General features: G+C 32.5%; 1 protein-coding gene across 9 annotated transcripts in view; it reads right to left on the bottom strand.

Moving 5' to 3' along the window:
• Nucleotides 1-21104, bottom strand: part of LOC130447221 (uncharacterized) — a 533966-nt gene that overhangs the window by 480691 nt on the left and 32171 nt on the right. For 2 of the 9 annotated variants that reach the window (XM_056783910.1, XM_056783912.1), the window contains exon 3: nt 12073-12104. The exons of the other annotated variants lie outside the window; for them this stretch is intronic. The gene's annotated coding sequence lies outside the window, so the exon portion shown is untranslated. The remainder of the gene's footprint in view (nt 1-12072; nt 12105-21104) is intronic. 9 annotated transcript variants of the gene reach the window in all.

The raw sequence follows: 21104 nt of genomic DNA, 5'->3' as shown, positions 1-21104 counted from the left end.
ATAGAGTGGTCAGTATGTCGAATAGTAATCTCCTGTTTTTGCTCTACTCTTATCCAAAAAATCAATCATGAGGCAATCAATCCATGGCAATCTCAAAAAACTGAAGCAAGAACTTTTCCAGCAGATTTTTGGACACGAAACTTCTTATGTCTTGGAGAACCAGAGTGTCGCTATTCCATAGATTGTTGCTTTGTTTCTGGATCGTAGAAATGTACCCAAGTCTCATCCATAGTAACAATTCGGTTTAAGAAGTCTACATCGAGCACAGATCGAACGCGATGCTTCTACCCTTGCACACTTTTGGTCAACATTCAAACATTTGGAGATCCATTTTGCAGCAATTTTTCTCATATCCAAATTGACGTAAAATATATGATAAACGCGTTCGTATGAAATATTCAGTGATTAAGATATCCGTTTTAGCCCAATTCGATGGTCTGATAAAATCATGTCATGAACTGCATCGATATTTCGGGGACTGACACAGAAACTCGCCTTACCGATTGGCCATCATCTTCAATGGAAAATTTACCTGTTTTGAAGCTTGCAGTCCAATTTCCTCGGTCGCATATGAAGGACATTGATCACCAAGGGTATTAAGCATATCTTCGCAAATCTGCTGACCTCTTGACCCTTTTAATTACAGGTACTTGATGATGGCTCGATACTCCAATTTTTCGATTTTCACAATTTCGGTGGACATATTTTTTCTTTCAATTTATTGCGTAACTCTGGTTTCCTTTTTTGTCATCAAACTTTACATTGACATTTCTAATAAGTTATTGTTCGTTGCTATGGTAACGCAATATTTTGTTTATGCACGGAACTGGTCTAGGATAACTAAATATCAACACATCCTCGTATATACAGTTTATTGGTTCTGATTCAATTTACAAGCCTTTCGGTTTGCAGTTGCCAGCACGGCAATATCATCAGTATAGGTACAGTCGAAAACCTAAAATTTCATAGCGTTTGACCAATTAAAGACCTTTGTAGTACAACTTCATCTTATTCTTTCAGTTAATTGATAATTCTCTTCCCTTGGAAGTAAATCTCGACAAGTCGAACGATGTAACTTTATCAAAATAGGCATTGGGCTGCAAACAGTGTAAAAACTGAGTAAATTATCTTTACTAAGATGTACGAGAGTCTGAAAAGTTTCCGACCTCGACATATCAGAACTTATCAATAGAGTTGGGAAATAGACAATTCTGCCATTGAGGATCGAACTGTCTTTGAATATGTATATGTTTTTGGAAGGCGATACGCCCACGCAAATGAAAGGGAGAGACAGGGACACTAAAGAACAAAATACATTTCCCATATGAACTACGCATGTGTAAGCTATCCGAGACTTGGGTGCTCACGTTGGACCAAAGTATTCGAATAAATATTTCCCAGGCCTTATTACACGGTACAAGCAAAATGATTTGGATTTTTTGTTTTATGAGAAGCCTGGTCCCACCGCTATAGTTCTGAAGCAAAAAACTTTCAAGATCAAGTGGATTTCAAAGGACAATTGTTTCTTTCACTTTCTTAACAATAACAAAAGAGGATTATGCATCATTGCTTGATAAAGTTGAATGCCTTTCCATCAGGACAATGCACCTTCGCACACTACGGTGAATGCCATAATAATAAGTTCAGAAATTGTACTTCGAATTGGTTGAACTTTCACCAGATCTCGCATTCAGAGACTTTTCCCTATTTCCAAACGTTGAAGTTTCACTTGGAGGAAAGAGATATTTATCAAACGAGGACGTTACCGCATACGTGAAAGCCTATTTTGAGAAGTTAGACGGCAACTAATATATGGAAGGGCTAAAATAAAAATGATTATGAAAAATCTTGTTTCTCTGTTGAGTCGGGAACTTTTCAAGAGAACCCTCGTATTAAAATACGCAGGCGATTTGGTAATGCAACCATTTATAATTTCGTTAAAATCTATATATTCGGGGGATGCTTCTTAATTTTTGAGATAGTTAAATAAGAATGAATATTTATAATTGAATGTGGCTTTATTGTTTACTTTTGATCTGCGGGAATAAGAAGAAATCATTGGGTGCTAAACAAGGACTGATGTGCGATAGCTCGTCGTGGTGTAGAATGATTCGTCTTCTGCGCAAATAAATGCTGATACTACATTCAGAATTGAGAATTCTAAGTTGCTCTAATAGAACTGTGCCGAGATGTCCAGTTATTCCGAAAAACAGGCGACCATTTACTTCGAAGTGTTTCGTGCGCGAACAATTTATGCTGGATTTGTCTTATCTTGAAAGCCCCATACAGTTGATTATTATTTAATTTCGGGTTCATATGCATAGATACATGATTTGTCGCCTGTCACAATCTTATAGACGTCTTTTGAAGTACCACGATAGTGTTTTTTCTTTCCATCAATCGAAACGAACCAATCTTTATGAAAGCCAAATGTTCATGAAATATTAAATGTATAAGAATGGAAGTAATGTCCAAATATACCTTGATATTACGGTACCTATATCACAAGACGATCTGGCAATATCAGTTTACATCCAGCATTGTTGTTCGAGAGAACAACATCCGATTTTTGAGAAGTTGAATGTTTCAAGTATCTGTAAACAACTCAAATAGCACTCATATGAGAACATAACCCTCTTATATGAGGCTTAATGTCCACAAGGTCTTTAATTAATGTTAGTTTTTTCAAATATCAATTTCTAAATATATTGCGTATATATTGAATTCATCCTATTTTAATAATTATTTAGAATATAAAATCAATCCTTGAATTTTAATTGTTTTTTTTGTGGAAATTGTTTACACAATTTCGATAGATAAATAGAAAATTGATCATTCACCCTACATGGCAATGCGGTAAGTAAAAGTTATGACATAACATTATCGCATTCCCTATAAATTATCATGTTAACCACAAAGACCTTCACGGTCAAGAAAGTATAGATCAAACTTCCCGCACTATGTAGCACAGTTAAGCAATCATCTCGAGAAATACTATAGAAATTCCTATTGAATTACGGAAGGTTTGTCTTAAAAATTACTAAATACGAAATGAATATTGATTTAAACAAATAGCAATTCAAACGATAGATCAATTACATCGATAACGTAGAAATATTTTTTCGCAAATATCTTACCTCAGAGACTGGATAAAACTTTCCAAGTTTGTTGAGAGAAAAAGAATTATTAGTTTGTACGCAAAATCTCTCTAAAACTTTCGTGCTTGTGTATTAAACTTTTTTATAATTTGAACACACGACTGATATCAAAATTGTTTCATCCAAAAGGAATAATTATTCACCATAATATTTTGGTAGTGTGTTATTGGCGGCACTAAAGAGACTTCTATACAGGTGTATGCATTGACAAAATGAGGTGATTGATGTGGATGAACTGCGCCTAAGTCTTACATGGTGGTGCAAACTGAACAGTTTCCTATTCATCATATCGATAGCATCTAAATTTGGTGACCAAGACAATATATAGAGACTATTTGCATTACAGGGGCAATTAAGACTTCTCCAACATCAGCAATGGATGTCATTCTAGACCTTTCTCTACAGCACATTGCCGTAGAAAGACAATCAAACGCTCAAATCTGCCCCTCCTAGAATTCTCAATAGATAATTTACAAAAAAAAATTGAAAAAGTTGAGCGACAAAATGAATTGGAAATATAACTCATTCATACATTATACCATAACATGACCTCCAAAATCACTACAGATGAGGATAGATGTATAGGATCCGATCCAAGCTGTCGTGGTTATTAACCTCGAAATCAAAAAGACGAATATGAACTGAATTGAACTAACGTGGGAACAAGGTTGATAGAAACCAAAATTATGTTCGTAATACTGTTAAACAATGAAAAATTAGTTATTGTACATTTATGAATTTACGTAAACAAACAAGATGTATAACTAAAGAAAGCGTGAATTGTTTACTACCAATCTCATATAAACATATAAACTAAATCAACTATATATATATATATATATATATATATATATATATATATATATATATATATATATATATATATATATATATATATATATATATATATATAGTTGATTTAGTTGTATCTAATATGGTTATACGTATTGAACTTGACCGTAACTTGTTATACGGGTCAAAACGTTAGGATAGTTAATGTTATTTAGTGTGTAATTAAAAACCCAGTCCATTTTCCACCTTATATTCCCGATTGGGATAAGTTTTTATTTACTTCACAAAGCGCCTTCCAAGTAGCAGTTTCAGCCAATGAAAGGTGAAAAGAATTCAATTTGGAAATAAACTGCTGGACAATATAAACAGCCATCCTCTCCGACAGTCAAGCAATTAAAACTTACGAAAACTGGAGCTTTCCGGGGAGAAACAACTCTGAATCAGAAATGAACGAAAAGGAAAAACAGCTCAAGCCTCATTTTTTTTAGTCTCCGATGAGTTCTAATGAGAGCCAAAATCTCACTTTCCATTGTCGCTTATTCCTTATCTTCCAGATTTTAGAGCATTTTCCGCGTTTCTCGTTTCATTAAATCTTCTAGCTACTTCTAACAATTGGAAGTCTTTCAAAACACGTTTCGTTGAATGATTTCGAAGGGTATCGGCGTAACCTACCATCATTATAATTTCTACCCTTTTTTATTTTCAAAAATCAACGTTGTAGGTTTTATGAATTTGGTGTGCAACTCTGTAAATTAAAGAAAATCGCACGGGGACCACCCTAATGATTTCGTAAGGTTTGAAACTCACAAAAAATATGAAATGTCAGCACCATATTGTAAAATGCAAGTTTTATTAATGTCAAAATGGAATTATATCGTACGTTATGAAATTATTTTCCAGAATTTTTTAATAGCACGAATCCCTCGTCATAAATTTCAATTTTCATGAGCACACCGGACGTAATTGAAACACTAGGGAGATTCTAAATGGAAATTTAATAATTCCAAATCAATTTTAATACACCCGTTTATAGATACAATCAAAATAATGAAATCGCCGTCGTCGTTACCATCAACCACCAACTTTTACACCAATTTCATGGCTATCGGATAATTGTGGCTACGAATGGTGCTGTTAGATGGCAAATATGATTTTCAAATATTCAAGCAAAAAGTTTAACGTCGTCCATAAAACAAGTCACGTTTATTTCGTCAATTTAGGTTTATACGCCTCCTCAAAAGTAATTTTCTACGTTTGAAATGCATTTTATTGATTTGAGGTCGAATTATACAATGTACCCACGAAAATTTGCGTTTAAGTATGGTAGTCGAAATATGATTGAGAAATTACAATGGCGTACCGGTTTGTTTTAGGATTACTTACAGTTTTCGTTTTGATTCATGAACAAACCTAACATTTTTGAATCGAGAAGAGCCGGATTTTTAAGAAGCCATATGCTGTTGAAATGAACAATTGTATAGAGTGCCTCACATTGCAGAACAATTGTATTGTCTAATCAAATCAAGATTTTTACCCTGTACAAAAAGTTGTTTTTAATAGTTGTTGCTTTTTTGAATACCGACATATAAAATTAATTCCAAATTAAATGAAATAAAAAATCTGCTTAGTACGAGGGCTGCTACTTAGTTTCGAGATATGGCAGCACTGATTTGAATATGTCAAATCTGACATTGCCATCATAACGTTTGACATTTTTAATGGTGAACGTATTCAGAACGTGTTGTCATATGAGTGCTATTTGAGTTGTTTACAGATACTTTAAACATTCATCTTGTTCTAAAAATTGAATTAAATCCACCAACTTTTCCGTACGATGATTTTCTACTAACTTTCGACGTGGATTTTAAAACAGCTGTAGTTTGTTGATTAACTCGTTTCGACTTTTGATGATGAAACATCATCTCGGGTCAACGTGACCAGATTCCCGAATTCAATCGTGGTCGCTCTTCACTACAGGATTTTATGAAAGTCGTTCAAAATCGGCTGTTGTGCCAGAAAACACCAATGCTGTGCGTAAACTGATATCGCTAGATGGTCATGTGACATACCGTGATATTGAGGTATACTTGAGCATTAGATCCACTGCATACATTCAATATTGCATTAACATTTGGCTGTCAAAAAGATTCGTTCACGTTGGAAACCGCATAATTTGCCAATCGTTCAAAAAAAGTGTCGATTAGTACAAAGAAATGTTGAAAAATTCAATCGTTGTACTTCAAAAGACGTCTTTAAGTTCCTAATAGGCAACGAATCATGCATATGAACCAAAATCTAAACAATAATCGACTATATGGGTCTTTTAAAACGAGCCAAATCGTTGTTCGAGCACGATGCACTTCGAAGCAAATGTTCCGGAATAACTGGACATGTCACCGTTGCATTAGAGCAACGTAGAACGGTCAATCATGAATGGTACACCAGCATTTTTTTAACCAGAAGTGTTCTGGGAAACTAATTGCAGTGGACAAATCATTCTCCACCACTATAATGCGAGCTCTCACATAACAGTACAAACAAAAACAGTGAAAACATCGAATTTATGGGTCATCCGCCGTATAGTCCTTGTTTGGCACCCGATGTTTTCTACTTATTTCGACAGATTAGAAATAAATTGTGAAGTCAAAGTTTTTCGACAAGTTCCTAATACATTTTGGTAGCATTAATAGGAAGGCATAATATGTAACATTTTATGATGATTTGTCGATTTCATTTCTCCTTGGATCTGTAAACGTCTAAGTTGAAAATATGGGTCACTCTATACATTTGGGGTAACCTGCCATAGTTTATCTATGTACCGCATGGAGATTGTACCTTTTTCTACCATAGTTCAACTTGTTAATAAACTGTGTTAACGCACATAATGACCGCGCTTATACGCGCTCTTGACGTCAAAGTTAAACAACTTTCTACTTATTCACGGATTTCTACCACGGATATTTTTTACAAAATAAACTACACTCATGCAAAAAATAGAGTAGTAGAGTAGAGGAGTTACTATAATGACATTGTAACAGGCTTCATAATTTTGCTACCAAAAATTGAAGATTAAGTGGATAAAAATTTTTTAAATATACGTTTTTGTACACATTTCACGATTCTGAATCGAAGACTCAAATTAAAAAAAGTTCAAGTATTACAAGGGTCACCTAATTAAAGCAGAGAAAACCATTAACAAAAAATTGTGATGTAAGTATTTTTTATAAAGCCACAAAAAAATTGTACCTTTAAGCGCTGACGCGCATCGTTTGTTTTGAAATCGAAACCTCCAAATTTTTTTTGGTGATTCCGTCTCTGAACATTCTAAGTGATGTTTTATCTGCCACGCTTTTCAATACTATGTGGAGAAGTGGGAGATTTAGAATCACTTCTAGTGCATCTGCTGGACATGATTTCATGGTTCCGGTTGCACATATGAAAACCAGTCTTGGTACCTTCGAGAAATTGCTCCACGTGGTATTCAGACTAGTATAATGATGATAATTGTAGCAAATGACCATATTCACAATTTTTTCATTTCGGCAGACAAGAAACTTTAAAGATGAGGATTTTTTCTAGCTTTGTGTGCATATACATATTTCCTATTCAATTTTCCTTCTATAATATTTGTATATATTGTTTGCAAATACCGCAATGCATCACAAAAACTTTTCATAAATTCCAACTTACACATTGATACATAGCTCTCTTTACCATTCACTGCGTATCCCATTAGTTTTTTCATATTTGCACGGTTTTTTCCATAACATTTGTGAAACAATTGGAAGATGTAAGTTATTTGCGGCTGGCAATTTTAGTGAAACAATTCTACAACTTTCATAATACATATGTGGTACCCATTTTTCGCAATAGGAAACCCTAGACAATGATGATATATTTTATGGGTCTTTTCTTCTTTGCAAATATAAACTGTCCGCAAATATAACAAAACCTATTAGCACTTTCGAATCGACATTTTAATTAAATTTGATTAAATTACACGTTAAGTGAGAATTGTAGAATATTAAACAGTCATCATGTAGAAAAAATTGAAAAAAAAATGCTCTGTTTGAAGGAAAACAATTTACAAGGTATTTTGTTTCATATTTTTTGGCATCTGTACGTAGCTGAATTAAATCGATTATTACCTTCTCTGTTTAATAGTTCTTCGCCTCCAGTAACTGAGTGCAAAACGTAATTTTTGTCAATTTCTAATAACGGATTATATGTGTAAGATTAAGAACACATTTTCTTCCAGCTTTGATATAAAATATGGATATGGATATTTTCAACTTACTTCCCTCTCTTCAAGATGCCAACATTTCAATCACATTATTTTTTAACTAGAAGTAGAGATGTTTTGTAAGAATTAACGAATATTATAGTTCATTTTTAAGTACGAGAGAATAATCATTTACCAATTCAAAACTAAAATAAATGTACCTTAGCAAATACAAGTTTTCTGGCTTTTATTGGTCTTTTATAACTAAAAGCTCTCTTAAAAATAGACTACTAACTCAAGTCTATAAGTAAGGTGTTTGAAAAAAAAAATGATTTGGTTGAAGAAACAAAAAATTTGATGAGATAACACTGCCAACACTTTCGGGGGTTTTAAATTCTGACAAATTTATTAACTGTCCTACGGATGCGCAAAGGTCATATAAATTCACTGGTAAATTTGGCTACCTGAGTACAGGAGGCAAGTAAATATTCCAAAAATGGAAAAGAAGCTACGATTTTTATTAAATCAGTACACTCTAATTCACTATACATAAAAACATTTTTATGTAGTCTGGGTTAGGTTGTTGTATTTGAAGAAATTTTGACATTTATGAAAATATAAGCTTTCTTATACCTATCTGAGAGTGGTATACTTTTTTCCTTACTCCTGGTCGAGTTTACGTGGACCGGGTGTCCCAATAAGAATGACTCTCGGCCATATCTCGGGAACCGTTTATAGTACAGCTTCGGGAAAAAAAATTATAACAAAAGTGAGCGTAATTAAATAACAAAAATTAAAAAATTAATAATTTACAAATTTTGCCTAATTAAGACTCATTTAAACTATGATCATTGTATTCTTCAAGAAATTCAGCGTTTTAATTTGATTTTACAAGTTTTAGTCTTTCTCTTTAAATAAGAGGTGGGGGGAAGATGGAACTTTATTATGAAAAAACGACTGTAAGTCCAGTTCTACTTGTAAGAGTTATAATTTCGAAGCAACCTAATGAGTAACGTACAACCCAGAGGACTCTATTCATTTTTTTTAAAATCTAGCTATCCTTGAAAAATGTTAAATGGAAACATGCAGTTTTAATTAAGGAATAGCTAGATTTAAAAAAATAAATAAATAGCGCCCTCTAGCTTATACGTTACTCATTAGGTTGTTTCGAAATTATAACTCTTACATTGGTAGAAAAGAGCTCCCTTCAAAAAGACTGAGTTTGCATAGATAGGTTAAGTAGAACTGGACTTTCTTGAAGAATACGATAATCATAGTTTAAATGCATCTTAATTAGGCAAAATTTGTAAATTATTCATTTTATAATTTTTGGTATTTCCAGGTTTTTCTCGAGCTGTATTATAAACGGTTCCCGAGATATGGCCGAGAGCCATTCTTATTGGGACACCTGGTACATATTGCATCATAAATTTCTCCTACTGAATTAATTACACCCAAAGGTCATCTACCAGCTATCTGGCCGAATTCACTACCGCCCAATACTTTTACGTTGACGAAAAATAGGTTGCCACATTTATCATTTGTTTCGGGGTATTACATAAAAAAATGTTTAAAATTGTGTAATTTTCACCCAGAAACGAAAAATTGCGTCAATTTAGTGAGCTGGATTGAATCCTAAAACGTGTACCATGTAAAAAAACTTATTCCAATATTTTGTGTCACAAGAAAAATGGAAACTAATTATTAACTTATTTTTATTATAAACCTCTTTTTCCTTCTTTATACGTCGAGTTTTGGTTACTTTTGTTATATATTTGCCATCGAGCATCGTATTTTACAGATTCTTGAATAATATTAATTAATAACAACACCGTATGCTTAGTTAACGATTTTTTACTTCAAAATACATCAAACCATAAAAGATCATAATCAAAAAGGAACTGTAGAGTTTTGTCTTCGTTCGATAATGAATAATATCCTAGATACTTCGGTCAAAGTAATGATTCTCTAATGTAATAAATACAAAAGTTATTGTATCTTTTTAATTGCCTAATCATACAGCTATCTCGGTTATAGCTACGTTCTAGTTAAAGTTTGTAATGAGGTAATTAACTCCATGGCTCAACAGGGTTGGAATTACACAGTTTCTCGGCATTAAAGTAACAACCTTATTGAATCTCTTTGTCAAAACTACGAAAATGGTTACATCCTCAGAAACTTTTTTTAATTTCGTTTAAAAAGAGATAAATGTACTTTTTCGTGATTCAAAAGGTTATTTTAATTACCTACTCAATTAATAATCAAACATCTTTCGAATTCACTTGACCTTACATTTTTTTATTTGCATGTCTGTAGCAACTTGAAATATCACTCGAACGCAGCTTTTCTTCGTGATTCAGTAGGATAGTTTCTATTTAATTAATAATCCAATCCAATAATCCAACTATTACCTATTTATAAACGGCATCTATTTAGAGTTGATTGCCTCATTGGACCCTACGACAATCAAGTTCTTAACTCATAGGCGCTTTCAATTTACATTTGAAAATAGAGAAAGCACACCACTGCCCTTTTACCTCACACCCCACCTCTATTTTAAATAATATTAACACTTGACCATTTCAATAATTAAGTTCTAAATCAATAATTTTATTATTGCTAAAAGGAGACATATGAGAAGTAAATCGTCATTTACAATTTTATATACAGAGTGTTTATAAACTATAAATTCAGTATTAGCATTTATAAGAATGATAGTTTAGTTTTTAAAAAATATTTACAGAAAACTTCTCATATGCCTCAATAATTCGCGCAGTGTTAAGTGTGGATCGTCTACTGATAACAAAATTATATATCTTGTTGAATATTTGATTTTAGGTGTACTTCCCTCCCTGTGCATCCCTCACGTGTTCTAATTCCCTATATTTCTTTTTTATTATACCTAGGCTCAATTGGTTTGAGTCTTATCCCTTACCAAAAATTTTATTAATGTTTCAATTATCTCACTTTCAGGTAGTACCTCTACCTGAAAGTGAGATAATTGAATTTTGATAAAACAGTTTGTTTTACCATTCCCGTCTTTCTCCGGGTTTTTCCATCCTATCGAGATAAAAAATTGCAGATGTTCTTTGTCTCTCGTTTTTTACTTCGTGACGACGAGGCTTAACAATAAAATTATTCTATGCGTATACCGTGTAAAGATCGTACGCGGGAAAATACTACCACACAAGCTTATCCATCAGCAAACAACCAAGATACATAGTTAATAAACCACAGCATGATTAAGCCTAAAACCTTGAATGTTGTGGGCGATCTATGCCCAACTCAGAATGACAATTTTAAACTAGATAATACTTAACTCAACACCATCTTCTGTGAGTATTTATCAAATCAGTGATGAATTTAGGCTGTCAGTATCGTAGATTCCGTCAAGCCACATCTCCGGAAGAACATCGTTAAAACTGATAACAAAATTTGTTAAATTAGTGTAATCTCCTTGGAAAGAGTGTGCAAAATCTTTAATTTATCCGATCGTTTGATATAATGAAAAACAGAGACCAGAAATACCCTTAAATGCTAACCTGCTGAACGGGGAAGAGTAATGGTTCGAATTAATGTAATTATTATAAAAGGTCCTTAGTAGTATATAAGATTTCGAATTATTCGACATTTCAAATCTAACAAAGAAACAAATTTTTATTAATTTTATCATTTTTTTCAATTCAATAATAAAGTATAGCTAATAAAATAATGTTAAATATCAACCTGTTTCGGGATTTACCGTTTATAAGGTTGTAATGAATTTTTGGATGTATTTATTAACAACAAAATAGAAGATATTTCGTCTTTCCACATTAAACGTTAAACTTCAGATATATATTGTTATATTCAACTGAGATTCCGAAAAATATTCATAAGAAAAATTATTTTAGTACTTACATTGTCATAATATTCAGTGATCACTCACCTACCTGAAACAAAAAAGATAAATGTCATACTAATAAATACAGATACATATGAAATTTTTACTAGCTACACCCGTGACTTCGTAGGAAAGATATTAGAATTGGATCCAGAGAGTGATAAAATTTGAAGAACAATATTTAGCAAACGAGCAAAAAGTAGATCTTCATCTATTATGATGTACTCTATAGAATTGCTTTGCTTATGACAAAATTCTGATTCGGTTTTTTCGAATTGTTTAATACTCTAACTTATTCAATAACTTACATATTTAATAGACACCTGTATATAAAAAAATGTTTTTTGGAGAAACGTATAGTTTTTGGGCAGTAGATACTCCAGATAAAAATCAGCATAAAGCGGACCATAAGAGAAAGTATTGTCTATATATAACTTTTATTCCGGAAAAATGTTTAGTTCCCTAGAGAATATCAAAAAAACGAATCAATTCTAAAGTAAACGCGAGCGACATATATATCTACAATAAATATGAAGTTATTGATCATACGTCCAACAGAACGTTTTTTTCCACAGGTACCTTATATTTTTCCTTGAAACAAGTATCGTATGGATTAATACTTGTCTGTGTGCGAATTTCATTCAAAACCGTTCCGAATTCTTCATATCATTTAGTAAGAAACATAGAGAGTGGAATTCAATTTTGGATTTAAATTTAGTTTGAGAATCGAGCAGTAAACATTAATTACTGAGTATTGTATTTTTACTGTAAATTAGATGTGCCTAGTGAAGTGTGAATAAAAAGAGAATGGTGAGAAAATATACTCTGCGTTTAAATTTATCCCACCCATCAGCAATAATTGTAATAAGAATAAAAATTATTAAAATAAAAATTATATCGCAGTACTGATGTTTTTCTAATTAATGTAGAAAGATAAAATACTATGATAGGTAGACCATACGCCATCTAAGGGTGCCGGCTGTAATATAATTGTATAGGAGACTATAGTGTGACGGGTACACAGCTGTACGTCATCTAACGGCACCGGTTATAATTCAGTGTAGAGGAAACTACAACAGATCTATTATTCCGTAACCAATTGTCAAACTATTGTTCTACATATTTAGAAGTAGTTCAAACGAGTCTAGAAGGGGTGCTTCATCTCACGGGTACCGGATAGAAGAATTTTTATTAATAAGTAGTTAATATGTAACGAAATATATGGAAGTAGTTTATAAGTAGCCATCCCTATATAGTAGTGCAGCGCTATGGCTATTTAAAATACTTAAAACCTGGACATGTATGTTAAGACCGGGTTATAGCCAGAAGTTGTCCATTGCTAGACACACAAGTTCTCAATGTTCTAAAGAAATAGTGAAAAAAAGTGTGAAATTAACTACAGTTTTATCCTCGAACCCTCACGCGAGAAACGTTATAATACTGTAGCAATTGACCTTTCCAAAACACGTTTATTTAGATTCTTTTACAATTCAATCTAACTAGACAATAGTAGGAATTTATTATAATAAACATGTGTAAGCATGCTAAATATGGGTGATGCCTGGGTGATGAAGTATTTTTGATTCAGATTATTGGTTTTTTGGAACTTTAAGGAAACGAGGAGGCTAATGTATTTGCCAGATAAGGACTAGAAAGCATTTAAGTGGCCTAGAACCTGCGTCAAAGGAAGGCGCATACAAGAAAGAGTTCCAGAGGACCAAAGACTCTTAAAGGACAATAGTATTGGCAGATTCTTCCAGGTCTGGAATCTACAATTCCTTCCATTTCTCTTCATGATATTGTAACGAAATGAGTTTTGCGCTTAGTTATGTTTCTATTCTTTTTATTTCTTTTGCTTTCATGATTTCAAAGTTATTGAAGAATCTGTGTTAAGATTGGGGAGGATGGTAGTACACTGATACATCTGTATGATACATCTATATGCATGACCTAACGCAAATACAGAAAGAATACAAGAATACAAATATGGATAAGCAAAAAAACTACAGAACTAACATATGATGTTGACGATATAGAAGACTTCATTGCATGTAAAGTAATAAAAACTAAAACATTTCCAAAGACATATAATACGTATGCGGCAGAGACAACATCCATCAGCATAGTAACGGATGCAAACATTCACTTATTGACAAAAACATATGTCACTACCAATAAATTCTGTATGAAATTCTAGAAAATAGGGAATACAAAATACGACAAACCACTATAATCGGACAAGACATATTTAGAAGAATAATTCAGTCACTATTATCCTGCTACTGGTATCACTTGTTAAAACCCAGAAGTACTGTAAAATTTTTCGCTATTTTTATGGCACTTCCTTCATACTTAGCCTGTCGCCACAAAGAAATCCAACAAAAAATCCAGTGAATCCTCAAAATAATAACAATAACGTTATGGTCAAATGAACGCTCGAATTGTGTTTATATCTACATAATTGGATAGAATTTCCAACCAATCCAACTCTGGTTGAATGCTCTTAATGTCCAATAAAGTCCCGTACGTATCGATTTATTGTCTACGAAAATTGGACTTTCATTATCTTGATGGCTGATACGACCTTTAATACGATATAGCTGTGTCCTTAATAGTTTAATGAAATAGGTATTCGAAACTATAATTGAAAACTCATCAAATATGACATTACCTGCATCATTATTCGTTATTTTGATATTAGGAATCGAAACAACATAAAAAGGTTACTATTTAAGTTTTGAGATATATCAGTGGTAAACGTATTCAGAACTTAAAACATTCATCTTGGCAAAAAAATGGAGTTAAATCGCGAACATTTTCTTGCGATGACTTCCGACGTGTATTATAAATGAACAGCAGTGTGCCGATCAACTCTTTTAGACTTTTGGTGATGAAACACCTTCTCGAACCACCGTATTTTGCTAATTTTCCGAATTTAAACGTGGTCGCACTTCGCTACAAAATGAATGAATCGGCTGTTTCATCAGAAAACATCGATGCAGTGCGTAAACTGATATTGCAAGATCGTCATGTGATAAACCGTAATATGCATGCATACTTGGGCATTAGTTCAAACCCGCATACATTCCATTTTGTATGAATGTTCGGCTGTCAAAAAAATTTGTTTGCATTGGATACTGCATAATTTGACAATCGCTCAAAATAAAAAGCTGGTGTCGATTGTAGCGAATAAATGCTGAAAAACTTCAATCGTGATGCTTCAAAAGACGTCTATAAGTTCCTGACAGAAACGAATCATGGATCGATGCATATGAACCCGGAACTAAACAACAATCGACTTTTAAGACGAGCTTAGTCCAATAAAAATTCGTTCCCGCGCGATGCACTTCGATATAAATAGTCGCCTGTTTTTCGGATTAACTGAACATGTTGCCACCGTTCCATTAGTGAAACGTGGAACGGTCCATTGTAAATGGTACACCAGCATTTATATGTCAGAAGTGTTCGAAAAAATCAGGAAAACCAATCGTAGAAGACGAATTATGCGACGTCTCACACATCAGTTCAAAAAAAACGTTTTTGAACAGTCAAGACAGTCCTTGTTTGGCACCCAATGATTCCTTCATGTGTTGGAGGTACCTCAATCGGAATGGAAAAAATGCTTCGTCAATTGTTTCAAACCGATACAATTGTATTAATCTTAATGCAGAATTTTTTATCATCTCCATTATATTTTTTTACATTAAGAAATTGTCTTTTGAATAATTTTTTTGGAATGACATGAATGTCCTATTCGTAATATCTATTCTCCATTATTTTTATATGTTTGTTAAAATGTTCTTGATTAACTGTATCGGAATCATTGCCATCCAAACATATAAAAACGGACCATGTCATGCAACCTCTAATTAAACTAGTGAATTTTATGAGGAGCAAAGGACTAAATCACCGATAGTTCAGGCAGTTTTAACACTTTAACACTTAACTATATATATAATAAAATGTTACAATAATATAGTAAATTTTTTATTTGAATCTGGCTCGCCTATATATTCTAAATTTAATATAAGGCCACCTGCGAACCTGCGAAATTTAGTTTAGACACTCTGACTTAATCATTACTGTATTCTAAAAATTAATTATTTAAAGATTGATTTCTACAAACAAATAGCTCTGAGGTATAGGTATATGAAATTATGTTTCTTTCATTTCAACTTTCATCATAGTACGTTCAAAATGTTATTGACTATTCATTTTCTTATGAGTTTTACGGAATTTCTTCAAGAAAAATTCAGAAAAAGATTAATGCATGGTAACCTAATTTGATCGCTAATTTGCTAGCAGAAAATCTCTGGCAAATATTTATTTGTTTCTAAAATAGAGCATATAGTAAAATTATCTTTAAACAGTCTTGTAAAAAATATATAATAGATTGAAAATATTTGATGATGAAAACTCGAAATACTCAAGTATAACCCTACATATGTCACGTTTGAAGTTTCACAAATCTGACGCTAACATCTATTTGGAACTTATAAATACTTACTAACACTACAATTAAAACCGCTGATGAGTGAAATCAAATAATTGTGTTGAAATTTTAATAAAAACGAGCTCAAAACACATGTACTAATTTATAAATCAGTTCGCTGTGCAACGTAACGCTTTCATTTCATTACGACTGGATATAGCGTTAATTATCAAACTCCTCTATATCAAACTTTTCTAGCATTTTTATCACGGCAATACATATTACAAATAATTGTTTCAAGATTCCAAACAGTATCGTAGTAGAAACTAATAGTCCAGGAGCCGGTAACACTGAAAGTCCCGTCATAGCGGAATCAAAAAATTTTTATTTAAATAAATAGAACGTAAGTATAGGAATAGATTAAGCTCGGTATGCGTGGATTCCTATTGCCGAAACAATGTGAAAAAAAAATTATTAAAAAAATAGAAAAATGTTTTACCGTCATCGCGGATATTAATTTTTTTTTTATTCGACAGTAAATTTTATTGGCTTTAAAAAAAAAATCACGCAAACCACTTTTTCTTGCCGGAAGGGTCTGGCATACCCACTTGAAGTGTGTGATGAGGGCTAAAATTTCTCCACCATGCCGGAAACCTTGTTTTTTTATTTTATTCATTTTTATGTAATTTTTAAAAATAGCTTGGTATGCGCGCTCAAAAACTGCCGGAAAAATCCCGCATACCATCTTGAAGTGCATAAACTATATTAGCATCTACTCCAAAATGTACGATGTTCAATATATTTATTTTGGAGTAAATGCTTTTTGTCGAATAAGATGTCTTTTTCTCTGCTTAGGTTTAAAAGAATATGAGGATTAATATGATTTAAGGAATAATAGGAGAATTTTTATTTTATAAAATTGAAACAATAAAATAATATTGAAAAAATTGACAGGAGTTTATTCTTAAACTTAGAATATTTATTTATAATCATCGAAATCAATTTCATCTATATCGTAACGGTTTTCATTTTCTGATTCTTCACTTCATTTAATTGGCCACTAAGAATTTCCTCAATTTTTGAAGGTGCTGCTGGGCCTTTATACCAAAATGGTTCCAACTTATTTTCTTGATTCAGTTGTCATCCACATTCTGTTGGTTCAAATAAAATACAAATTGGCTCAGTGGCATTTTGCCACATTGCATTTATAAATATGGTGCGTAAAACTTTTTGTGACAGAGTTTTCCAGCATGGAGGAATATTGCTAGAATTGAAATTTATAAGACCTTTGTAAAATTCTTCTTTGTCACTGGTGCTTGCAAAAAATTTCAAAAATAATTCAAATCTTACACTATCAACATTATTGTACCTTCTAAAATGCCCAAAGACAACCTTACCTGAACTAGAGAAAAGTAATAAATATATACATAGAAACCATGGAGACTATATAGTCTATTCTCCTGTACTAAACTATATTATTTATGTAAAAAAACATTCAACAACAAGAAAAATTTCACAAGAAACATAATTTTTATTGATGTAATATACGAGATCATAATAATTATGTAACAACGGTAATTCGACAAAAAGCATTTACTCCAAAATAAATATATTGAACATCGTACATTTTGGAGTAGATGCTAATATAGTTTATGCACTTCAAGATGGTATGCGGGATTTTTCCGGCAGTTTTTGAGCGCGCATACCAAGCTATTTTTAAAAATTACATAAAAATGAATAAAATAAAAAAAAAGGTTTCCGGCATGGTGGAGAAATTTTAGCCCTCATCACACACTTCAAGTGGGTATGCCAGACCCTTCCGGCAAGAAAAAGTGGTTTGCGTGATTTTTTTTAAAAGCCAATAAAATTTACTGTCGAATAAAAAAAAATTAATATCCGCGATGACGGTAAAACATTTTTCTATTTTTTTAATAATTTTTTTTTTCACATAGTTTCGGCAATAGGAATCCACGCATACCGAGCTTAATCTATTCCTATACTTACGTTCTATTTCTTTAAATAAACATTTTTTGATTCCGCTATGACGGGACTTTCAGTGTTACCGGCTCCTGGACTATAAAGTCATAAATTTATTTACTTTTCATGTACAGAAGCGCAACTGAAGAAATTTTGTCAACTTCGTAAACCATTAATTATTATTCGAGTATGATAATAATTTCTGGATCGATTTTGAATTAACTGCATATTCATAAGTACAAAAATAGAACGAATATAAATCTTTTACATTATTTATATTCATTTCATGATTATGACTGGAAGGGCAATAACCGATTTTTCAGTCCATCCATATTTTAAATGAGCTATGTGCTTTTTTAACCGGACATTAATGGATCTGCCCGACACACTTTCCATCACAATCATTATAACTAATTTCATATATACCACTCTTTTCCAAATTTGGTATTTTATCCTTAGTATTAACAAAACTGCGAAGGAACAGCTATACAATTGCATATCATCGTTTATAGCTGAAATATTCATGAGTCACTTTGAAAATCAAGTTAGTAAAGATTTCCAGTATTTTCTCAGAGTATGGTACAGGTATGCCTTTTTTATTAAATATTGTTAGAGCTTGATGTGGAAGTTACGTATTGCCGCCTTATCTAAAAAATTAAGGTCCTCCTGTTTTGCGTTGAGATCAATTTCCAAAGAACTGAACTTATTCACCTTCTTAACAGTCTATTATGCCCTTATTGAGTGCATCTTCCATATGCCCTTCCCTTCTGGGGTAAGTGTGGTACGGCTCAATTTGAGCAAATCTTCAAACTACAAAAGAGAGCTTTTAGATATTTTCTTGTACTAAACGGCAGGGACATCTTTGAAAGATTAAAAATTCTGAATCTTCCTTCCTTCATCTTTGAATCCGTTTGTCTACTTCGTAAAGGTCGTTGCAGGGCTATCCACTTAGGAACGTGGAGCACTACCTTTACCTAGCAACTCCGCGTTCAGAATTAGTTAAGGACTCAATATTTTACAATGCAAAAAAAATGCACAATCACTTGCCAATTGAAATTACATCGATATCATCTTTTCCCATTCTGCAATAATTTGAGTGATATTAACTGAAAAGTGCTTCTCTGTAAACAACTTCTATTATAATAATAATATTTAATCCCGGGCATGCTGCATATTGGTTTAATTTTTGCTATGGACTTATATACGACTTATATACCTATTTATGTAATTTTGTTACTCATTGTGATTTTTCTCCGTATATTGAAATTTTATTTGTTTTGTATCTTTATTTAGTTATTTTTTGTTTGTTTGTTGTTTTTATAAGCTTTTGTCTACAAATTGTAACCATTTTTTGACAATAAAGCATCTCTCTCTCTCAAAATATTCATCTACCAACTAGTACTTCACCAACTTTAGTAATTAAGAATAGTACTAGGCTAAAATTTAATGTATTTATGAAAATCACCGCTACGCACAGGTACATACCAGCTGAGTCTTCTCATTGTATCCTACATAACATGGCCAATCTCCATTTTCTGGTACATCGTTTAATAACCTTTAGTTTCTGAAAACCATATCTTGGTTATCGAAACGCGCGTCAGATAGTGTAATTGTGAGTGTTATTGAAGTGGTAGTGTAAACAATGTGTTTGGTACTAAAATAACTACCATAATCTAGTGTTTGCGTTGTAGGTAGGTAGTTATCTGAAAAATCCCTTTTTGAAACTTAGGATTAGAAAACAGGAAAAAGTTGCTGGGGGCCAGATCTGGTGAATATCACACTTTTTTTTCAAATGCAGTCGCTTTTGTGCAATTTTCTCTTTACCTTAAGCAAGCAATGATGCGTAATACTCTCCTGTTTGTTGTCGATGAACACAATCCCATAACTATACCAAAAAACGATAGCTACCACTTTTTCGGCCGATGAGGTCGACTTTCCCTTTTTCGGAACATGGCTGAAATTTTAATGAGAATCTCTCAACGAATGTGCTTTTGTTTTTGTTGTATAACCAATTTATTTGTTTATTACTCACTTCTCGAACGTTAATTTGACTAGTTTATTCTTAAACTGTTCAGGTTTTCTACAAAGCAATAAAAGGTTTAATGCGAAATGGAACTGTTTCAGCGTCTATGGTTCAATTTGAGAGCTATAAATTATTTCTTCTTTTAACTATAGATAATGAACGAGATCAACAATGACGTCGCAAATGGAAGCTAAATTCTTGATAGGTCATGTATTTTCTGTTAGTTTCATATACGAGCTTTTTAAGTAGTTTTCACGTTTCGTTTCAATTATATATTTTTACATTGTTTCTATTTCTTCGTTGATCCTCGATATAATTAGAATTGCAGTAATTTTGTACAAAGTATAAATATAGGTGAGATTAGTTATAGTAAACGAGATGTCAAAAGGATGTCCTAACAAAAACCACGACCAGCAATGTGTTTGAAGGACTTATATCGTCTGCTTGGAGGTAAAAGCCACTAAGTGCAATTTTTTCCAAATTCGAGAAAAAGTCATTGTGTGTTGGTGTAATCATTTCCCATAAGTATGAAAAGTCACTAAGTGAATATAACTGCTATAAATGCAAATCAGAGAATGAGAAAATTCACTATTTAACTATTTGAGAAGTTTCGTAAA

This window comes from Diorhabda sublineata, chromosome 8 (assembly GCF_026230105.1).
Source record: "Diorhabda sublineata isolate icDioSubl1.1 chromosome 8, icDioSubl1.1, whole genome shotgun sequence".
NCBI classification, from domain to species: domain Eukaryota; kingdom Metazoa; phylum Arthropoda; class Insecta; order Coleoptera; family Chrysomelidae; genus Diorhabda; species Diorhabda sublineata.
Note: the sequence above shows the minus strand (reverse complement) of the source record. Positions and strands in the feature narration are given on the sequence as shown.